This window comes from Protopterus annectens, chromosome 9.part0 (genome assembly GCF_019279795.1).
Source record: "Protopterus annectens isolate FY-2018-M chromosome 9.part0, PAN1.0, whole genome shotgun sequence".
Taxonomy (NCBI): Eukaryota; Metazoa; Chordata; order Ceratodontiformes; family Protopteridae; genus Protopterus; species Protopterus annectens.
In genome coordinates, this window is record NC_056743.1 from 1,137,018,269 (window position 1) to 1,137,042,063 (window position 23,795).

The window sequence follows — 23,795 nt, forward strand, 5'->3', positions numbered from 1 at the left end:
CAATGAGAGCTGCATAACATACCTTAAAGATAGATCTGGATTATCAGTTTCATCTTCATCACCTTCAAGAATAAGGCCAGAAGAACATACACAGCTCAACATGTAAAGCTTTTCCAATCTACCTGGCCCCTCACCTGTTGGCCATGTTTTCTACCTATGACTCTTCTCCTGGTGTCTGAAAGACTGCAGTTAGGCACAATAAGAAACAGAAAGGTATAACATGACTCAGGTCTATACAGACAGAATACCCTGGTTCCCATCACTAAAGGTAAGGAGACAGAGGGAGGGCATAGTGATTAAGAGGGAACTAGCAATCTAAGTCTGTTGTTACAGTAAGTGTGTCACTTTTGGATCTGAGGTCGAGCGTTCCATCTTCATCACTTGCAGGACAGTCTGAAGATTAGCTTCCTAGAAACTGCAAATCAAGAAGAAGACATCCCTTGCAGACCACTTCCACATTAAAAAAGCTACAGGAGTACAACAAAATGTCTATACAGCATACAGCTTCTCGCATACAGCTAACAGCAGAATCAGGCTGTACTCAGAAATAACCACCGACAAAGTAATTGTGGGAGAGAACAGACAATATTAATTGGCATACGAGCTTACAAGACTTACAAATACTACAGTCTATATCTAACTGAAGGGGTGAAGTAGAGCCTATGTCATATAATCTCCTTACTCAAAGAAAGAGTAAAGAGGCACTTGTATATCTAGGAATAAATGGCATGTTACAAAAGGTAAAGATTAAACAGGCTTCATGTAATACTATTACATCTACCAGACTGGAAAGAAAGAATACTTGTGTAAAATCCTACCATAACCATAGATATCCTTCTCGTCCATGTTGCAGTATTCTAGCATGAGGGATCCTCCGTCTGAGGTGACCCAAATGTCTGGCCCATCTACACAAGCTTAGCCTGGCTGCTGTATGGTGTGTGGGACATCACACGTAGGTACCATAAACCGTGGGTCATAAATGTGATGTCTGTATGCACTGACCTCATAACTGAATGCCACAGTCGGGCAAGAGTCTGAGGATAGCTGATAAGGATATCATCCAGTAAGGGGGAAAAAAAAAGGAAAGTGGTCCTAGTGGGGGAAAGTACAGTTGTGTACACTTACCATAAATGTAGATGTTAGAGTGTATTCACTGTTGCAGTCATTACATTTGGGTAATCTGCTGGCAGATTGCCCTCAGTCGGCCTGATTAACAAAGTCTTGGGTCCTGCGTCAGTTGCTGTCCCTTCTTCCATGACGTCAGGTCGTCAGGGGTATAAAACATGCAGCCAACGCCATTACATCACTTTTTCTTGCCCCACATATCAGGTGCCCCCCTAATAGGGAGCAAATAAACACAAAAACACAAAGGTATACCTCCAACCAAAAGCAAATACACCAAAAAGGCTTTTAAGCATAGTAAAGGAAAGGAGAGATATAGCCAGAAAAAACTAGAACTAGGAGGCTGGAGGGAGGGTAACCAGGATTGCAACAGTGAATACACTCGAACATCTACACTTATGGTAAGTGTACACAACTGTACTATGTTCTTCATGTTTCACTGTTGCAGTCATTACATTTGGGTAGATTCCCAAAGCTATGGTTGGGAGGAGGAGTTTATACAGCACTAGGGCCAGCTGTAAGGCCCTGCAAGACAGCAGTGGCAAAGCCAGCTCTGGGTTTAGAGAAAATTGGTAAATGATAGTGCTTGGTGAAAGTATGTATAGAAATCCAGGTAGCAGCTTCTAGGATATCCCTGGTAGGAACACCTCTGAGAAAGGCTTCAGAAGTAGATGCAGCCCTGGTGGAGTGAGATCTGATCCCCTGAGGGATAGGTTTTCCATGGTGCTTATAGCAGAAATGAATGCAATGGCTTATCCATTTAGAAATGGTTTGTTTTGAAATAGCCTTCCCCTCTGCCCCTGCAGCAAATGCTACCAGGAATTGTTCAGATTTTCTTCAAGATTTAGTCCTGTCCAAATAGAATCTTAGTTGTCTGTGCACATCCAAGGAATGCAGAATCCATTCCCCTTTGTTCTGTGGATTGGGGAAGAAGGTTGGCAAATGAATGGACTGATTAAGAGCCACACTGGAAACCACCCTGGGCATGAAGGATGGATTGGTCCTGAGAGATACTCTGTCCGCATGAAAGATGATGAAATGCTCCACTGCCATAAGGACCTGTAATTCAGATATCCTTCTAGCTGAAGTGATTGCTAAAAGGAACGCTGTTTTCCAAGAAAGAAATTTTAAGTCTGCAGTAGCAGTTGGCTCGAAAGGAGGTGGAGTGAGTTTCTCCAAAACAAAGTTAAGGTCCCAGGCAGGGGTAGGAGCTCTCCTGGGTGGTCTCAAGTTTACTGCCCCTCTGAGATACTGCTTGAGCAGATGATGAGAGAAGAGGGGTGGTTCTGTGTTATAGTGAGCTGAAATAGGTGAGGCGTGGATTTTAATGGCGGAAAAAGACAGGCCCTTGTGAAGCATCTCAGTTAGGTATTGCAAAATTTGAGGTAAATTGGGCGCTGCTGCACTCATCCCTAAAGATTGGTTCCAGGCACAGAATCTTTTCCATTTGTAAGCATAAGATTTTCTAGTACTAGGTCTCCTCGCCTCCAAGATGACATCCATCGCAGGTTTGCTGAGGGATGATAAGGGTGAATTTAAGTGATTAGCCAGGCTGCAAGGTTAAATGTTGGAAACTGAGGGTGCAGAATTGGGTTCTCCTGTTGAGACAGCAGGGAAGGGGTCTGAGGCACGTGCCATGGAGATATTTGCGACACACTGCACAGGAGGGTGTACCAGTGTTGGCGCGGCCAGTCTGGAGCAATCAAAATCATCCTTGCTTTGTCCTGTTTGACTTTTAGTAGAACTTTAGAGAGCAGAGGCAGAATGGGGAAAGGCGGAGACTGATAGGTTTTTCCAGCTGAAGGACAGAGCATCCACTTTCCAGGCTTGTTTGTGGGGACTCCTTGTGCAAAACTTGTCCAACTGGTAGTTCTGAAGGGAGGCAAATAGATCTATGTCTGGGCTCCCCCATTTGCTTGTCAACATGTTGAAAATCCGTGGTTCCAGTTTCCACTCGTGTGGGTCCATGAAGTTTCTGCTTAGTCCATCTGCCAGTGTATTCAATTTTCCTAGCAGGAATTGAGCTTGTAGATGCACTTGGTAGCTCAAGGCTGTGTTCCACAATGCCATGGCTAGTCTGCAGAGGGGGTAGGAATGTGAAACCCCCTGCTTGTTTATGTACCACATAACCGTGGTGTTGTCCGTCTTTACCATTAGTTGTCCTGGAAGAATGTAGTCCTTGAAGGCTGTCAGAGCATTCTGTACAGCTAAAATTTCTTTTTGATTGATATGGAGGTGCATTTGATTTGGGTTCCATTTTCCCTGAATGCACTTCCCTGCCAGGTGAGCCCCCCCATGCATAGTCTGATGCATCTATAGTTAGGGCTTGGGCGGTAGGGGGTAGTGTGAATGGTAGTCCCTTGTTTTGGTGGCAGGCTTCTGCCCACCACAGGAACTCTAGGCGGAGGCACGGTATGATAGGAATCATGGTTTCCAGACTGTGACAATGTTGACTCCATAGACTTTTTAGATACCACTGTAGTTTCCCTCATATGCAGTCTTGCACATGGAATTAAAAGAATGCAGGAGGCCATGAACCCCAAGGCTTGCAGTATTTGTCGTGCAGATAGCAGGGGTTTTGTGGCCACTTGTTTGAAGTAAGTTACCAAATGAATTTGCTTCTCTGGCATGAGGAAAGACATCTGGGCAGTTGTATTCAAGCTTGCACCCAGGAATGTAATCTGTTGACAGGGTACCAGTTGTGATTTCTTTTCATTTATGGTGTACCCCAGACAAGTTAGAACCCTTTTTACAAATGCCAGATGATTTAGAAGTATGCCCTGGTTTTCTGCCTGAATTAGACAATCGTCCAGGTATGGGTATATTTGAATATTTCTTGGCCTGCAAAATGCAATAACTGGAGCCAGGCACTTTGTGAATACCCTGGGCGCAGTAGACAAGCCAAGGGGCAGTGCAGAGAACTGATAATGCAAGTAGGCTGCTTTGAAGTGTAGGTATCGTCTGCAAGATTTCATGATTGGAATGTGCAGGTATGCTTCTTTTAAATCTAGAGTTGCCAACCAGGCGTCTTTGCCTAGCATAGGAAGTAACCGGTGAAGAGTCAGCATCTTGAATTTTGGAATCTTCAGAAAGGTGTTTAGAGTAGACAGGTCCAGGACTGGATGCCATGATTTGTCTTTTCTGGGTACCAGAAAAAGCCTGGAATAGAAACCTTGTCCCTTTTCATCTTCTGGTACCAGCTGAATAGCCCCCATGCTTAAGAGGGAAAGTACATGTTTTTGACCCTCTGCCCACTGATTTGGGGGCAGGTCTGGCCACCCATTTGGTGTTGGCAACGTGTGGAAATGAAATCTGTATCCCTGGGACACTGTATTTAAAACTCATTTGTCCTGGGTTATGAGTTCCCAGTTCTTTGCATGAAGAGCAATCTTTCCCCCCAAAGGGGCGGTTAAAAGATAAGTGCTTGGTAATTTTAAAAGGAAGTCATTGAAATGGTTTACTATAGGTGAGTGTCTTGTTATTTCCAGATTTGGAAGTGGAGGCCCCCACTGCTTAGTTCTGTGAGTCCCCTGGGATTGTGTCTAGGTTTGTCTTGAGAGGATCTGGAAGGGGCTGGAAAGGACCAGTTCTTAGTAGGCCAGTGCCTACTAAATCTTGGAGGTTGCACTTGTAAGAAATCTTTAACAGTTTGCATAGATTTAGCTTTATCTTCCATCTTTTTTAGAAATTCTTCAGCCTAATTGCCAAACAGGCTGTCATGATTTAAAGGAGTATCCAACAATTTAGCTTTAACATTATCAGGCAAAGATTGCTCCTTAAGCCAAACATGCCTTCTAAGCACAGACCCAGTAACAGCAGCCCTGCAGGAGGCCTCTAAAGAATCAAAACCACATTGCAAAGTATGTTTTCCAACTTGTTCAGCAGAATGCATTAAATCCTGTGAATCTTTATTTTCCACACAGTCAGGAATCAACATCATTTTCTGTTTAAGCAGTCCAATAATATGCTGTTGATATTTTAACATATGAAATTGGCAGTTTAAAGCTCTGACTGCCAAGGTTGCAGAAGTATAAACCTTTTTACCCCATCTATCCAGCGCCTTGCAGTCTCTATCAGAAGGGGTAGGATTTTTAGCAGTAGAAGCCTTAATGCCCTTGGGTCCCTGAGAAATGGTTTCTGGATCTGCAACAGGATTTTTGAAAAGGAACTTGTGGGACTCAGGAACCCTGTAGTATCTGTCAGGTTTACTAGGAGCCGGAGGCAGAGAATCAGGGGCCAAACTGGATTCCGAGAACACATCATCAACAATGTCTAGTACAAGAGGTATAGCCAAAGGCCTATGCTGAGGTAGAAGGAAATCCCTAAGCCTCTTTTTTGAATCAGAAAATTCCCAGCTTTCCCAGTGGAAATACTCCCTTAAAGTATGTAAAGTTTCCCCAAAAGAAAAATCCTCAGGAGGGGAAGCAGAGGGAATGGAATCCTCTGCATCAGAATCCTCATAAGTAGGTATGGACAAATCCAGGTCATTAGAAGAGTCAGAAGAAACAGACTAATACAGTTGTGTACACTTACCACAAATGTAGATGTTCGAGTGTATTCACTGTTGCAGTCATTACATTTGGGTAATCCTGCTGGCAGGTTGCCCTCAGCTGGCCTGAATTCCAAAGTCTTGAGTCCTGTGTCGGCTGCTGTCACCCCTTCCCTGACGTCAGGTCGTCAGGGGTATAAAAGAAGCGGCCAACGCCATTTTCTTCAGTTTTTCTTGTCCCAGACGTCAGGTGCCCCTTAAAAGGGTAGCCAAATTTTGTTTTTATATATATATATATATATATATATATATATATATATATATATCAAACAATAAATGCAGAAATATAAATTTTACCTTCATCTATAAGAAAATACACCACATAGGTTGTATAAATCAGAGAAGGAAAGATAGGATCAATAGAAAAAAGGGGGATGGTGGGTGGGTAACCTGGACTGTAACAGTGAATACACTCGAACATCTACATTTATGGTAAGTGTACACAACTGTACTATGTTCTTCATGTTTCACTGTTGCAGTCATTACATTTGGGTAGAGTCCCAAAGCTATGGTTGGGAGGCTGGAGTTAAACAGCATTAGGAGCAGCTATGAGGCCCTGCAGAACTGCAGTGGCAAAGTCTGCTCTGGATTTAGAGTAGAATGGCAGATGGTAATGCTTAGTAAAGGTGTGCACTGAACTCCAAGTAGCTGCCTCTAAAATGTCTCTGGTTGGAACTCCCCTGAGAAAGGCTGCTGAAGTGGCTGCAGCTCTGGTGGAATGTGGCCTAATGCCCTTAGGCACTGGCTTACCATGGTGTGAATAGCATAAACGAATGCAGTGGCCTATCCACTTTGAGATAGTCTGCTTTGAGATAGCCTTTCCTTGTGATCCTGCAGCATATGCCACTAGTAATTGCTCCGTCTTCCTGAAAGCTTTGGTTCTGTCCAAGTAGAATCTAAGCTGTCTGTGTACGTCCAAAGAGTGCAGAATTCTCTCCCCCTTGTTCTGTGGATTTGGATAGAGAGTTGGCAGATGAATAGTTAGTTGGCAGATGAATAGTTTGGTTAAGAGCCACACTGGACACCACTTTAGGCATAAATGTTGGGTATGTTCTCAGAGAGACCATGTCTGGATAAAAAATGATAAAAGGTTCCACAGCCATGAACGCCTGTAGCTCTGAAACTCGTCTTGCAGAAGTAATTGCTAGGAGCAGAGCTGTTTTCCAAGATAAAAACTTTATATCAACAGTAGCAGCTGGCTCAAAAGGAGGCAGGATGAGCTTTTCCAAGACATAGTTGAGGTCCCATGCAGGTATTGGTGATCTCTTTGGAGGCCTTACATTTTTGGCTCCTCTGAGGTACTGCTTTAATAATGGATGAGGAAAAATTGGTGGCTCTGTACTGTAATGAGCTGAAATGGCAGAGGCATGAATTTTAATTGATGAAAAAGATAAGCCTTTGTCCAGCATTTCAGTTAGGTATTGTAAAATACAAGGAATATTTGGTACAGTTGTATCAGTTCCTTGTGCCTGGTTCCAAGCACAGAATCTCTTCCATTTTCCAGCATAAGACTTTCTTGTACTAGGCCTTCTGGCTTCCAGAATGACATCCATCACAGCTTTGCTGAGAGGTGTTTTTTGTATGACTAGATTATCCGCCATGCTGCCAGGTTTAATGTCCTGAGTTGGCTGTGCAGGATCTGATTGTTTTGCTGGGACAGTAGACAAGGTAATTGAGGTAAGATCCAAGCTGGGTAGCGAGACAAGTTCCTTAGGATTGGATACTAGTACTGACGGGGCCAGTCTGGGGCAATCAGTATCATCTTTGGTTTCTCCTGTCTGACCTTTAGGAGTACCTTGGGGAGGAGAGGCAGAGGAGGGAAGGCATATACTGATAGGTTTTTCCAGCTGAAAGATAGGGCATCCACTTTCCATGCTTGTCTGTGATAAGTCCTTGTGCAGAATCTTTTTAGTTGTGAGGGGAGGCAAATAGATCTATGTCCGGGCATCCCCAATTCCTTGTTATCATGCTGAAAACTTGTGGATCCAGCTGCCACTCATAGGGATCCATGCGGTTTCTGCTTAGTTTGTCTGCCAGAGTATTTTCCTTTCCTGGCAGGAATTGTGCCTGCAAATGTACTTGGTAATTCAAAGCTGTGTCCCACAAGGTCATAGCTAGTCTGCATAGGGGCTAAGAATATGTGCCCCCCTGCTTGTTTATATACCACATGGCCGTGGTGTTGTCTGTCTTTATCAGTAGTTGTCCCGGGTGAAGTAGGTCCTTGAAGGCTGTCAGGGCATTTTGAACAACTAGCATCTCTTTTTGATTGATATGTAGATGCATTTGGTTTGAGGTCCATGTGCCCTGAATGCATATTCTTGCCATGTGGGCCCCCCAGGCATAATCTGATGCAACCGTTGTTAGTGTCTGCCTGGCTGGGGGTAATGTGAATGGCTGCCCCTTGTTCTGGTGACAAGCCTTTGCCCACCATCGAAACTCCTCTTGCAGGCAGGGAATGAGAGTAATCATTGTTTCCAGGCTGTGGCAATGTTGAGTCCAAACACTTTTTAGGTACCACTGAAGTTTCCTTATATGCAGTCTTGCATATGGAATTAGTAGGATGCAGGATGCCATGAAGCCCAAAGCCTGCAGAATTTTTCTTCCAGATAACTAGGCCTTTGTTGCCAACATTGTGAAATAGGTAGTCAGTTGCCTTTGTTTGCCTGGCATGAGATAAACCATCTGGGCAGTTGTATTCAAGTTTGCACCCAGGAATGTTATATCTTGAGAGTGTACTAGTTTTGATTTATTTTCGTTGACTGTGTACCCTAGGCATGTTAGAAGTCTTTTCACAAATGCCAGTTGTTGAAGAAGAATGTCCTTGTTCTCTGCTTGAATTAGACAGTCGTCCAAGTAAGGGTATATTTATATTCCTCTTTGTCTGCAGAATGCAATTACTGATGCCAGGCACTTTGTAAAGACCCTGGGTGCAGTAGATAAGCCAAAGGGCAGTGCAGAGAATTGGTAATGTATTGAACCAGCCTTGAATCTGAGGTGTCTTCTGCATGATTGTCTGATTGGAACATGCAGGTATGCCTCTTTTAGGTCTAAAGTCACAAGCCAAGCGTTCTTGCCCAGCATGGGCAGAAGCTGCTGTAAAGTCAACATTTTGAATTTTGGAATATCCAGGAATGTGTTCAGAATAGATATGTCCAGTATTGGCCTCCAGACCTTGTCCTTTCTGGGTACCAAGAACAGTCTTGAGTAAAATCCTTGTCACTGCTCTTGCTCTGGTACTTGCTGAATGGCCCCATGTCCATGAGGGTTGAAACTTGTTTTTGTGCCTCTGCCCATTGATTTTTTGGCAGCTCTGGCCAACCGTTTGCCTTTGGCAGAGTATGAAAATGGAATTTGTAGCCTTGCGACACTATATTTAGAACCCATTTGTCCTGGGTTCTAATGTGCCAATTTTGAGCAAAAAGTGCTAATTTTCCCCTAAGGGTGCTGCCAGAAGATAAGTGCTTGGTGCAGGCAGGAGAAAGTCATTGGGACTGCTTTCTGTATGTTTGTGCTTTATCTTCTCCAGCTTTGGAGGTAGAAGCTCCCCATTGTTTTGACCTGTAACAACTTTGCTCCTGGGATCTTCCCATTGGGCATCTGGATCTGCCCCTTTGAGGTCTGTCTGACACAGGAAAGGACCAGTTTTTTGCAGGCCAGTGTCTACTAAACCTAGGTGGCTGTACTTGTAAAACCTCTAACAGTTTGCATAGATTTAGCTTTGTCTTCCATTTTCTTTAACACCTCTTCTGCCTTAGCACCAAACAAAGTATCATGCTGTAAAGGTGCATCTAGTAACTTAACCTTAACATAATCAGGCAGATTTTGTTCCTTTAACGAAGCATGCCTCCTAATTACAGAACCCATAACTGTGGCCCTGCAGGAGGCCTCCAAAGAATCAAAACCACATTGCAAAGTATGCTTTTCAGCTTGTTCAGCTGCATGCAATAAATCCTGCATTTCCTTGTTTTCAGCACATTCAGAATTTAACATCATTTTCTGTTTGAGCAATCCCATGAGATGTTGCTGATACTTGAGCATATGAAACTTGCCAGTTTAAGGCCCTTATAGCCAAAGTTGCAGATGTGTAAACTTTTTTTCTTCATCTATCCAGTGCCCTTGAATCTCTGTCAGAGGGGGTTGGGTTTTTTGCTGTAGAGGCCTCAACTCCCTTGGGACCCTGTGAAATAGTTTCTGGGTCAGCAGCAGGGTTTTTAAAAAGAAATTTGTCAGGAACCCTGTAACATCTATCAGGCTTAACAAGAGCTGGAGGTAAGGAGTTAGGGGTCAAACTAGACTCCGAAAAAACATCATCTACAATGTCTAACACTAAGGAAATCCCTGAGCCTCTTATTTGATTCTGAAAAATCTTGGCTTTCCCAGTGAAAATGCTCCCTCATGGTATGCAAGATTTCCCCAAAGGAATAATCCTCTGGAGGGGATGCTGAATGTATAGATTCTTCAGCACCAGAATCCTCACAGGGGAGCAAATAATATCCCTGATCAGAAGAGGAATCAGAAGAAATAGAAACCTGATCCGAAGATTCATAGTCAGTCTCTTTCCTAGGCCTCTTTTCAGGAGGGGGATGGGAACCCCTGATCAAGGTAATCAGGTCTTCGGCCATCTTGATCATCTGTTTTTTGGGCGTAGAGGCCTGTACACGTGGCTCTTGAATTTGTTTCTTTGCTTTAGAAGCTGCTTTAGTCTTTGTCTTTGAGGCTGAAGTCGTTTTAATGTAAAGATGTTGTGGTCTGAATACACCCTCAGAAGCCCGTACCTGTTCAGCGGCTCTGGACCCATCTGAGGGATTAGCGTCCGAGGCTCCAATACATTGAGTATCCAGCGGCATGGCTGACTCCACATGGGAGACGGTAGCGGCCTGCAACTCGCGGGTGTCAGGGGCTGCGAAAGTGCCTCACGGAGAACCGGCGAACCGGGAACTGTCTTAGGAGAAGCTTTGTCGTCGGTTTTCGACCTCGGTTGTTTATCTCTATCCTTTTCTTTGCGTTTTTTGTAAACTCCGGTAGTCGGATGGCTATCCGATGACATTTTAGAGTAATTAAACCTGCTACCAAAACACTTTACAGCAAAAGTATACCAACGCTTAATAGTGCGCTGGTTAAATTTAGCACAAAACCGACAACCAGACACGTTGTGATCAGGGCCTAGGCAAGGAATACAGTAAGAATGAAAATCCTTATGAGGTATTTGCTTTTCACAAGTAATGCAATTATTAACTTTTTCTGACATCGGTCTGGAGCAAGAAAAAGGTTTCCCCAACGGGGTACTTATCTTCATTGAAGACTTCAGTTCTGAAACTCAAACTCGAAAATTTCAGGAGTCGGCCGATCGGCACTTGCGAACTACTTCTGCTTCAGGCACTGCGCAGCAAAAAAGACTGAAGAAAATGGCGTTGGCCGCTTCTTTTATACCCCTGATGACCTGACGTCAGGGAAGGGGTGACAGCAGCCGAAGCAGGACCCAAGACTTTGTAATTCAGGCCGGCTGAGGGCAACCTGCTAACAAGATTACCCAAATGTAATGACTGCAACAGTGTAACACAAAGAACATCCTCATCAGAAGATTCATAATCAAACTCAGCCCTAGGCCTCTTGGGGGGGGGGGGAGTGGGAGGGTTGACTACCCCTGCTTAGAGTAATTAGATCTTCAGCCATTTTTATCATTTGTTTTTTTAGGCATAGAGGCCTGAACATCGGTTTTTTAGACATGGATTGAGATTTAGGCCTTAGTAATGAAGGCGGTGTCGATTTAATATGCAAGTCTATAGGTCTGAATACACCCTCAGAAACCGATGCCTGCACAGTGGCTCCGGACCCATCCAACGTAGAGACATCCACGGGTTTCATAGGTGAAGCATCTCGCAGCATATCGGACTCCGAATGGGTCTCAGTAGAGGCCTGTGAATCAGAAGTAGCGGGTATCAGGGGCTGCTAAAGCGTCTCACTGAGTACCGGCGAACTGGCAACTGGCTTAGGAGAAGAGTCGTCGGCAGTTTTGGACCTCAATGGCCTGTCTTTTTCTTTGCGTTTTTTCAGTATTCCGGTAGTCGGATTGCTAACCGTCATTTCTGGATAATTAAACCAAGAACCGAAATATTTAGAGGCAAAAATGTACCGACGACAAATAATGCGCTGATTAAATAAAGCACAAAACCGATAGCAAGGTACGTCGTGGTCAGGGTCTAGGCAAGGAATACAGTATGAATTAAAATCTTTATGAGGTATTTGCTTTCCACAAGTAATGCAATTATTAACTTTTACCGACTTCGGTTAGGAGCAAGAAAAAGTTTCCCCAACAGGGTACTTAGCTTTAAGTTGAAGACTTCGGTTCTGAAACTCGAAAATGAAAATTTCAGGGGTTGACCGACCGGCACTTGCCAACTGCTTCTGCTTCGGGTACCGCACGGCAAGAAAGACAGATGTAATGGTGTCGTCTGCATGTTTTATACCCCTGACGACCTGACATCATGGAAGAAGGGACAGCAACCGACGCGGGACCCAAGACTTTGTTAATCAGGCCGACTGAGGGCAACCTGCCAGCAGATTACCCAAATGTAATGACTGCAACAGTGAAACACAAAGAACATGGAGGGAGGGACAGGAATACTGCAGCATGGTTATGGTAAGATTTTACACAACTAGTCTATGTCCTTCGATTCTCATGTTGCAGTATTCTAACATGAGGGATACCAAAGCTCAGCATGTGATATGGGAGGAGGCAACAGAGGAACTCTCTAGGAATCCATGCAGGATGGTTTTAGCAAAACCTGCCCTAGTCCTAGAGATGTTGTCCAGTTTGTAATGTTTAGTACACGTGTGGACTGAAGTCCAAGTGTCAGCCTCTAAAATGGAGGCTGTATCTAATCCTTTGAAAAAAGCACCTGAGGAGGCCACAGCCCTGGTGGACTGGGCCCTCACGGTATAAGGCAACTGTTTGCCATGGAAGGAGTAACAGAAGGATATGGTGTTGGAAACCAAGAAGAGACTGTTTTGCTTGTAGACAGCCTTTCCCAGAGCCAAGGGGTAAAAGGAGACAAACCGCTAGTTTGACTTTCTGATGTGCTTGGTCTTGTCTAGGCAGAATTTAAGTTGTCTGTGCACATCCAGGGAATGGAACACTCTCTCACTTTCATTCTGGGAGAAGGGAAGAAAGAGTAAATGGAAAGACTGATTAAGGGATAGTTCACTGACCACTTTAGACGTGAAGGAGGGGTTGCTGCGAAGGGAGACCCATCCTTATGAAATATTGAGTAGGGTGGGTTGGCCATGAGTGCTTGTAACTCTGATACCCTTCTGGCCAAAGTAAAGGCTACAAAAGAAGCACTGTTTTCCAAGTGCACATCTTTAAGGTGGCTGTATCTGCTACTTCAAAAGGGAGCAATTGTGCATTTTTCTAGAATAAAATTCAGATCCCAAGGAGGAGGGATGGGTTTCCTTGATGGTCTGATGTGTAGGACCCCCTTAAGAAAAAGCTTTACCTCTAATCTGAATAATAATGGTGGGTTGAGAGGTAAACAAGCAGAAATAGCTGATAAATGGACATTCACTTGAGGAATATGAAAGTTCAAACTTAAGTAGTTCACAGAGATAAGACAAAACGAGAGGTACATCGGCCTGAAAAGGATCTAGCTGTCTGTGTACACACCAAATGGAGAACCTTTTCCAGTTGGATAAGTAGGATCACCTAGTAGTAGGTTTCCTGGTCTCCTGCAGGACAGAAAGCATGTCCTCTGAATAAAGGCATCTAAAAGGGATCAGGGTTACTCAGAGTTTGTATGTGTGAGTGGATGATGGATCCCTTTTGTTGTGTGATGAGATGCACCTAGTGAGGTAACTTCTGGTGACTGCTCTTGGCTAGTGAAAAAAGTAGGAGAAGCCAGTGCTGCTTTTGCCAGAAGGGAGTCACCAACAAGATTTTTGGTTTGTCTTGTTGAACCTTCAGCAGGACTTTATGTATAACAGGGAAGGGGGGAGTGCATAAAGAAACACCCCCTTCCAGGAGAATGTGAAGGCATCCACCCTCCATGCTTGGGGGGAGGGGTATCTTATGCAGAATAAAGTACAGTTGTGTACACTTACCATAAATGTAGATGTTCGAGTGTATTCACTGTTGCAGTCATCACATTTGGGTTATCTGCTTGCAGGTAGCCCTCAGCCGGCCTGATTATCAAAGTCTTGGGTCTTGCGTCGGTTGCGGTCTCATCTTCCATGACGTCAGGTAGTCAGGGGTATAAAGCAAGCAGCCGACACCATTACATCAGTTTTTCTTGCCCCGGATGTCTGGTGCCCCCATAATGGGAAGCAATTATATACAAGGTTACACCTCCAACAAAAAAGCAAATACACCAAAAAGCTGTAAGCATAGTAAACAAGAATAGAGGTATAGTCAGTAGGAGTCAGGGGGCTGGAGAGAGGGTAACCAGGACTGCAACAGTGAATACACTCGAACATCTACATTTATGGCAAGTGTACACAACTGTACTATGTTCTTCGTGTTTCACTGCTGCAGTCATCACATTTGGGTAGATTCCCAAAGCTAAGGATGGGAGGAGGCATTTAGATAGCATTAGGACCAGCTAAAAGTCCCTGCAGGACTGCAGTGGCAAAGCCAGCTTTGGATTTAGAAAAAATTGGCAAGTAGTAATGCTTGGTGAAGGTATGTACAGAACTCCAGGTAGCAGCTTATAGGATGTCCCTGGTAGGGACACCTCTGAGAAAGGCTGTAGAGGTAGATGCAGCCCTGGTTGAATGTGGTCCCTCCCCCCCCCGTGGGGAAGGTTTTCCATGGTGCTTATAGCAGAAATGAATGCAATGGCCTATCCACTTAGAAATGGTTTGCTTTGAAATGGCTTTCCCCTCTGCCCCTGAAGCAAATGCAACCAGCAGCTGTTCAGATTTCTGAGAGGCTTAGTCCTGTCCAAGTAAAATCTAAGTTGACTGTGCACATCCAAGGAGTGCAGTATTCATTCTCCTTAGTTCTGTAGATTAGAAAAGAAGGCTAGCAAATAAATGGACTGATTAAGGGCCACACTGGATACCACCATGGGCATAAATGATGGATTGGACACCCTGTCTGCATGAAAGATAACGAAAGGCTCCACTGCCATGAGGGCCTGTAATTCAGACACCCTTCTTGCTGAATTGATGGCTAGAAGGAAGGCTATTTTCCAAGAAAGGAATTTCCACTCTGCATTTGCAGCTGGCTCAAAGGGAGGAAGAGTGAGCTTTTCCAATACAAAGTTAAGGTCCCAGGCTGGAGTAGGGGCTCTCCTGGGTTGTCTTAAGTTTTTGGCCCCTCTGAGCAATTGCTTCAGCAGTGGATGAGAGAAGAAGGGTGGGCTCTGTGTTGTAATGTGCTGAAATGGCTGAGGCATGAATTTTGATGGAAGAAAAGGAAAGGCCCTAGTGAAACATCTCAGTTAAGTACGGAGGAATATGGGGTAAATTGGGAACTGCTGTGCCCATCCCCTGAGTTTGGCTCCAGGAACAGAATCTTTTCCAGTTTTCAGCATAGGATTTTCTAGTACTAGGCCTTCTTGCCTCCAGAATGACATCCATCACTTGCTTACTGAGGGATGGTAACGGAGAGGGCAGGTAATTAGCCAGGCTGCAAGGTTCAGGGTTTGAAGCTGTGGGTGCAGAATCTGACCCTCCTGCTGGGACAGCAGGCAGGTTGAGACAGGTGCCATGGTACCATGCGCAAGAGGGGGTACCAGTGTTGACATGGCCAGTCCGGTGCAATAAGTATTTTCCTTGGTTTGTCCTGTTTGATCTTTAGTAGCACTTTGGAGAGTAAAGGCAGAGGAGGAAAGGCATAAACTGATAGGTTTTTCCAGGTGAAGAACAGGGCATCCACTTTCCAAGCTTGTTTCTGAGGAGTCCTTGTGCAGAACTTGTCCAACTGGTAGTTCTGAGGGGAGGATCCCCCATTTGTTTCTCAACATGTTGAATATCTTTGGTTCCAGTTTCTACTTGTGTGGGTCCATGAGATTTCTGCTTAGGTCGTCTGCCAGTGTATTTAGCTTTCCTGGCAGGAATTGAGCCTGTAGGTGCACTTGGTAGCTCAAGGCGGTGTTCCACAGAGCCATGGCTAGTCTGCAGAGAGGGTATGAGTGGGTTCCCCCCCGCTTGTTTATGTACCACATAAAGTACAGTTGTGTACACTTACCATAAATGTAGATGTTTGAATGTATTCACTGTTGCAGTCATCACATTTGGGTTATCTGCTTGCAGTAGCCCTCAGTCAGCCTGATTATCAAAGTCTTGGGTTCTGCATCAGTTGCTGTCTCATCCTTCATGAGATCAGGTCGTCAGGGGTATAAAGCATGCAGCCGATGCCATTACATCAGTTTTTCTTACCCCAGATGTCAGGTGCCCCCCTAATGGGAAGCAATTAAATATAAATATATATATATATATATATATATATATATATATATATATATATATATATATATATATATATATAAATATATATATATATATATATATATATATATATATATATATATATATATATATATATATATAGGTTTACTATTGAAATGGTGAACGGCACTACACCGACGGTACTGTAGTCGAACGGAAGTTCGAAAATAGTACTGTCGACAAAACAATCTAGGACTGTGTTTTAACATGGGTCGAGGTAGGGAGATGTTTGTAGTTCTGAATAATACTGAACACCTACCTACCCATGTTAAAACCATTCCTAGATTGTTTTTTTGACGTCGACATTACTATTTTCGAACTTCCGTGTTCGACTATAGTACAGTCGACGTAGTGCCATTTGACATTTTAATAGTAAACCATATATATATATATATATATATATATATATATATATATATATATGGGTCTACTTCTTTTGACCTAACTTTCATTTGCCTGACACTCATTTGCCTGACCCCATTTGACTGAAATTTCATTTGCCTGACACTTCATTTGCCCGACACTTCATTTTACTGACAAGTATTATTAGCAAGAAAATGGAATATGCCCCCTTCCCCACTGTAGTGCGACCCTGGAGTTAGAATATATAGTTAGGGGGGTGTTAACTTTTGATGTAAGATTGCTTAGTAAAAGAAAAGTAAGTGGGGGGCTTCGCCCCCCCACACCCCCCGTTGTGGGGGGCTGTGCCCCCCACCCCACCCCTAACTATATATTCTAACTCCAGGGTCGCACTACAGTGGGGAAGGGGGCATATTCCATTTTCTTGCTAATAATACTTGTCAGTCAAATGAAGTGTCGGGCAAATGAAGTGTCAGGCAAATGAAATTTCAGTCATTTGGTCTCAGGCAAATGGGAGTTAGATCAAAAGAAGTAGACCTATATATATATATATATATATATATATATATATATATATATATATATATATATATATACATACATACATAAGGTTATACCGCCAACCAGGACTGCAACAATGAATACACTCGAACATCTACATTTATGGTAAGTGTACACAACTGTACTATGTTCTTCGTGTTTCACTGTTGCAGTCATCACATTTGGGTAGATTCACAAAGCGAAGGATGGGAGGAGGAGGAATTCAGACAGCATTAGGACCAGATAAGGCCCTGCAAGACTGCAGTGGCAAAACCAGCTCTGGATCTAGAGAAAATTGGCAAATGGTAATGCTTGGTGAAAGTACGTACAGAACTCCAGGTAGCAGCTTCTAGGATGTTCCTGGTAGGGACACCTCTGAAAAAGGCTGTAGAGGTAGTTGTATCCCTGGTAGAATGTGGTCTTATCCCCTGTGGGATAGGTTTTCCATGGTGCTTATAGCAGAAATGAATGTAATGGCCTATCCATTTAGAAATGGTTTACTTTGAAATGGGCTTCCCCTCTGCCCCTGCAGCAAATGCCACCAGCAGCTGTTTAGATTTCCTGAGAGGTTTAGTCCTGTCCAAGTAATAACTAAGTTGTCTGTACATGTTTAAGGAGTGCAGTATACGTTCCCCTTTGTTCTGTGGATTAGAAAAGAAGGTTGGCAAATGAAAGGACTGATTAAGAGCCACACTGGATACTACCTTGGGCATGAAGGAGGGATTGGTCTTGAGGGACACCCTGTCTGCATGAAAGATGACGAAAGGCTCCAGTGCCATAAGGGCCTGTAATTCAGACACCCTTCTTGCTGAAGTGATGGCTAAAAGGAAGGCTGTTTTCCAAGAAAGGAATTTCAACTCTGCACTTGCAGCTGGCTCAAAAGGAGGAAGAGTGAGTTTTTCCAATACAAAGTTAAGTTCCCAGGCTGGAGTTGGGGCTCTCCTGGGTATTCTTAAGTTTTTGGCCCCTCTGAGGAACTGCTTGAGCAGTGCATGAGAGAAGAGGAGTGGTTCTGTGTTGTAATGAGCTGAAATGGCTGAGGCATGAATTTTGATGGAGGAAAAGGAAAGGCCCTGGTGAAGCATCTCAGTTAAGTATTGAAGAATCTGAGGTAAATTGGGCGCTGCTGTGCCCATCCCCTGAGCTTGGTTCTAGGAACAGAATCTTTTTCCATTTTTCAGCTCAAGATTTTCTAGTACTAGGCCTCCTTGCCTCCAGAATGACATCCAACACTTGTTTACAGAGGGATGGTAATGGAGAGCTCAGGTAACTAGCCAGGATGCCAGGTTCAGGGTTTGAAGTTGAGGGTGCGGAATCTGGCCCTCCTTCTGGGACAGCAGGGTAGGGGGCTGGGGCAGGTGCCATGGAGCCAGCAATGCCACACTGTGCAAGAGGGAGTACACCAGTGTTGGTGTAGCCAGTCTGGTGCAATCAGTATCATCCTTAGTTTGTCCTGTTTGATCTTTAGTAGTACCTTGGAGAGGAGAGGCAGAGGAGGAAAGGTATAAACTGAGATTTTTCCAGCTGAAGGACAGGGCATCCACTTTCTAAGCTCATTTGTGGGGAGTCCTTGTGCAGAATTTGTCCAATTGGTAGTTCTGGTGGGAGGCAAACAGGTCTATATCTGGGCTCCCCCATTTGTTTATCAACATGTTGAATGTCTTTGGTTCCATTTTCCACTTGTGTGGGTCCATGAGATTTCTGCTTAGTTTGTCTGCCAGTGTATTTAACTTTCCTGGCAGGAACTGAGCCTGTGGATGCACTTGATAGCTCAAGGCTGTGTTCCACAGAGCCATGGCTAGTCTGCAGAGAGGGTATGAGTGGGTTCCCCCCTGCTTGTTTATGTACCACATAACAGTGGTGTTGTCTGTCTTTATCATTAATTGCCCTGGAAGAATGTGGTCCTTGAAGACTGTCAGAGCATTCTGTACAGCTAACATTTCTTTTTGATTGATGCGTCTGTTATTAGGGTTTGGGCGTCAGAGGGTAGAGTGAATGGCAGTCCCTTGTTTTGGTGGCAAGCCTCTGCCCACCAAAGAAACTCTAACTGTAGGCAAGGTATGATAGGAATCATTGCTTCTAGATCATGAGAATGTTGACACCATAGGCTTTTTAGATACCACTGTAGTTTCCTCATATGCAGTCTTGCATATGGAATTAGGAGAATGCAGGAGGCCATGAACCCCAAGGCTTACAGTATTTGTCTTGCAGATAGCAGGGTCTTTGTGGCCATTAGTGTGAAGTAAGCTGTCAAATGAACTTGTTTCTCTGGCATGAGGAAAGCCATCTGGGAAGTTGTGTTCAAGCTTGCTCCCAGGAATACAATTTGTTGGCAGGGTACAAGATGTGATTTCTTTTAATTTATTATGTACCCCAGAGAAATTAGCACATTTTTTACAAACGCCAGATGATTCAAAAGTATGCCCTGGCTTTCTGCCTGAATTAGACAATCATCCAGGTAAGGGTATATTTGAATACTTCTTTGCCTGCAAAATGCAATGACTGGAGCTAGGCACTTTGTGAATACCCTGGGCGCAGTAGATAAGCCAAAGGGCAGTGCAGAGAACTTATAGTGCATGTAGCCTGCTTTGAAGGGTACGTATCCTTCTGCAAGATTCCCTGATTGGGATATGCAGGTAAGCCTCTTTTAAATCTAGAGTTGCCAACCAGGCATCCTTGCCTAGCATAAGAAGCAACTGGTGAAGAGTTAGCATCTTGAATTTTGGGATCACCAAAAGTGTTTAGGATAGAGAGATCCAGGATAAGATGCCAGGAATTGTCTATTCTGGACACCAGGAAAAGTCTTGAGTAGAAACCTTGTCCCCTTTCCTCTTCCTGGACAGTTTGAATAGCCCTTATACTTAAGAGAGAGAGAACATGCTTTTGAGCCTCTGCCCATTGATTTGGGGGTAGATCTTGCCAACCGTTTGGGGTTGGTAAAGTGTGGAAGTGGAATCTGTATCCTTGGGAAACTATATTTAAAACCCCTTTGCCCTGGGTAATGAGTTCCCAGTTTTTTGCCTGCAGAGCAATCTTTCCCCCTAAAGGTGCAGTCAGTTGAGAAGGGCTTGGAAGTTTTAAAATTAAGTCATTGATATAGTTTACCACAGGGGGGAGTCTTACTACTCCCTGCTTTGGAAGTGGGAGCCCCCACTGCTTAGTCCTGTGAGTACCTTGGGACTGAAGCCTGGGTGTTCTGCTGGTTCTGGGTTTGGACTGAGAAGGCCTGGAAGAGGCAGGAAAGGACCAATTCTTAGAGGGCCAATGCCTACTAAATCTTGGAGGTTGTACTTGCAGGAAATCTTTAACAGTTTGCATAGTTTTAGCTTTTTCCTCCATCTTTTTAAGTACTTCTTCTGCTTTGTTGCCAAACAGGTGGTCTTGGTTTAAGGGGGCATCCAGTAATTTAGCTTTAACATGATCTGGCAAAAGATTGCTCCTTAAGCCAAGCATGCCTTCTAAGTAAAGACCCAATGACAGCAGCCTTGCAAGATGCCTCTAATGAATCAAAACCACATTGCAAAGTATGTTTTTCCACTTGTTCAGCAGAATGCATTAAATCCTGTAATTCTTTATTTTCAGCACAGTCAGGAATCAACATCATTTTCTGTTTAAGCAATCCAATAATATGCTGCTGATACTTCAACATATGAAACTGGCAGTTTAAGGCCCTAATGGCTAATGTTGCAGAAGTGTATACCTTCTTACCCCATCTATCCAGCAACCGGGAATCTCTATCAGAGGGGGTAGGATTTTTGGCAGTAGTAGCCTTAACGCCCTTGGGTCCCTGTGAAATGGTCTCAGGATCCGCAGTAGGATTTTTAGAGAGGAACTTGTGAGAGTCAGGTACCCTGTAATACCTATCAGGTTTTCTGGGAGCAGGAGGTAAAGTGTCAGGGGCCAGGCTAGATTCCGAGAAAGCATCATCTACAATGTCCAGTAGAGTAGGGATAGATAAAGGCCTGTGTTGAGGCAGGAGTAAAATTCTCTAAGCCTCTTTTTGGAGTCAGAGTAATCCTGGCTTTCCCAGCGGAAATGCTTCCTAAGAGTATGCAAGGTTTCACCAAAAGAGAAATCCTCTGGAAGGGGGAGCAGAGGGAATGGAGTCCTTTGCATCAGAATCCTCATAAGTAGATAAGGGCAAATCCTGGTCATCAGAAAAAACAGAAATTTCAGAATCCTGATCAGAAGAATCAGGAGGAAAATCAGTTCTAGCTCTCTTAGAAGACGAAAGGTGCTTCCCCTGATTAGAGTAATATGGCCTTCAGACATTCTTATTTATTTTTTAGGCATAGGGGCCTGACCATGCGGTCTGGGCATCGGTTTTCTGGGCATGGATCGTGTTTTAGGCCTTGAAGAAGAAGATGGCGTCGGTTTAATATGCAAGTCAGTAGGTCTGAATACACCCTCAGAAGCCAGTGCCTGCACAGTGGCTCCGGACCCATCCAAGGTTGAGACATCTGCAGGTTCCACAGTCGAAGAAGCATCTCGCGGCATACTGGACTCTGAATGGGTCTCAGTACAGGCTTGCAAATCTGAAGTAGAAGGTATCAGTGTCTCACTGAGTACCGGCGAACTGGCGACTAGCTTAGGAGAAGCGTCATCAGCAGCTTTGGACCTATGCGGTCTGTCTCTGTCTATCTTTGCATTTTTTTCAGAATGTCAGTAGTTGGGTGGCTTACCAAAGCCATTTCTGGATAATTGAACTGAGTACCAAATATTTAGATGCGAAAATGAACAGACAATGAATAGTACGAGGTTTGAATAAGGCACAAAACTGACAGCGAGGTACGTCGTGGTCTGGGCCTAGGCAAGGAATGCAGTACAAATGAAAATCTTTACGGGGTATTTGCTTTCCACAAGAAATACAATTGTTAACTTTTACTGACATCGGTTTAGAGCAAGACAAAGGTTCCCCAATGGGGTACTTAGCTTAGTCGAAGACTTTGGATCCGAAACTTGAAAACGAAAATTTCAGGAGTCGGCCGACCTGCACTTGCGAACTGCTTCTGCTTCGGACACCGCACGGCAAGAAAGACCGATGTAATGGCATCGGCTGCATGCTTTATACCCCTGACTACCTGACGTCATGGAAGATGAGACAGCAACCGACGCAGGACCCAAGACTTTTGATAATCAGGCCGACTGAGGGCTACATGCAAGCAGATAACCCAAATGTGATGACTACAACAGTGAAACACGAAGAACATCTGTAGTTGCCTGCTCAGAGGAGAGGCAAACAGTACCCCACTGGTGGACAATGCCCAGGAAGACATCTTTGTGTAACATCCATTCGTGATTCTGTGATACTGACCTGCTAAGGGCATCCACCTGAACATTGGTTTGTGAGAGGATGTAAACTGCCTCCAGCATCACTTTGGAGAGGGTAACCATTTCTCAAGCTTGGATGGCTAGCCTGTAGAGCACGTAGGATCGTGTCCACCCTTGCTTGTTGATGTACCACAGGACTGTGGTGTCTGTAGAGAGGTCCTGGATGGATAAGGGGAAGGAATGCTTTCTGGGCTAGGAAAAGAGTGGTCACCTCCCTGATACTGATGTGTTTCTTCCAAAGGCAAGTGCCCCTTTGCCCTTGGAACCTTCAGGCCATTCATAGTCACCCCCCACCAGAGATCTGATTTTAAAAACAAGATTATGGATGCCCCTCGACAATAACTTTCTCTCTGGAAAACAGTCAGCAGAATTGTTTAAAAACCTGCAGGAAAACAGCAAGGAGCTGCAGGACCTTAAACACCTCTTTGTCTCACCAGTGCCTAAGTTTCACAGAAACTATCCTGCCAAACCAAGATCTGTCAGGAAGTTTTCTGTACCATCTACTCGCAAATCTAGGAAAGGTGCCAGGAAATCATCCTCATCCAGACCAACCTCTTTCCCAGCCCCTTCCTGACAGGTCAACCTCAGCGTGACCATCAGACCCACATAAATCAAATCACTTACCCCTTTCTTCCCATCTCTCGCATTGTCTTCCCCTGTTGCAACAGATCATCTCAGACAACTAGGTCTTGTCAATTGTGGAAAAGGGTTACTTCATGACCTGGTGGGAAATCCCTCTCCAAAAAGGTATCCCACAACCTCCAAAGGACCAAACATCTCCTCCCACAAGTCCCACGAGGTCCGTTTCAACAGGACACAATCCAAAAGGTTCCTCCAGGATAGGAAGACCAAGGCTTCTACTCCAGAATCTTCCTAGTGCCAAGAAAGGATGGCCCACGGGGCCCCATCCCACACCTGTCCCTTCTAAACCCTTTTCTGCATGTACCCACTTTCCGCATGCTCTCACTCCAAACCCTCCTTCCACTCTTGACTCCCAGATATTTCCTGACCAATCTAGACCTGACGGATGCATATCTTCACATTACTATCCATACATGCTATTGAAAATTCCTGCGCTTTAATGTGCAATCCTTGCACTGTCAGTTTACTGCCTTGCCCTTTGGCTTGTCTACAGCATCAAGGGTATTTACAAAATGCCTAGCTCCTGTAGTGGCCTTTCGCAGGACGGGGACATTCAAATCTTCCCATACTTGGACGACCTCCTCATTCAGGCAGATCAACCAAATACCCTGTTAAAACACCTCTAATTCATCATTTCCCTCCTCAAAGAGCTAGGTTTCACAATCAACCAACTCAAATCCTCCCTTACTCCTACCCAAGATCAGATTTTCCTGGGCTGCAGAATAAGAACAGATTTGATGAAGGCCTTTCTTCCCCCAGACAAGGTAACATTATTGACCACTTACTTCCAAGAGCTACTCCTGAT

The 23,795-nt window shown here is 44.4% G+C and overlaps 1 protein-coding gene across 1 annotated transcript in view; it reads right to left on the reverse strand.

Moving 5' to 3' along the window:
- TMEM132A (transmembrane protein 132A) overlaps positions 1-23,795 on the reverse strand; it is a 520,664-nt gene that overhangs the window by 214,396 nt on the left and 282,473 nt on the right. The window lies entirely within an intron of this gene.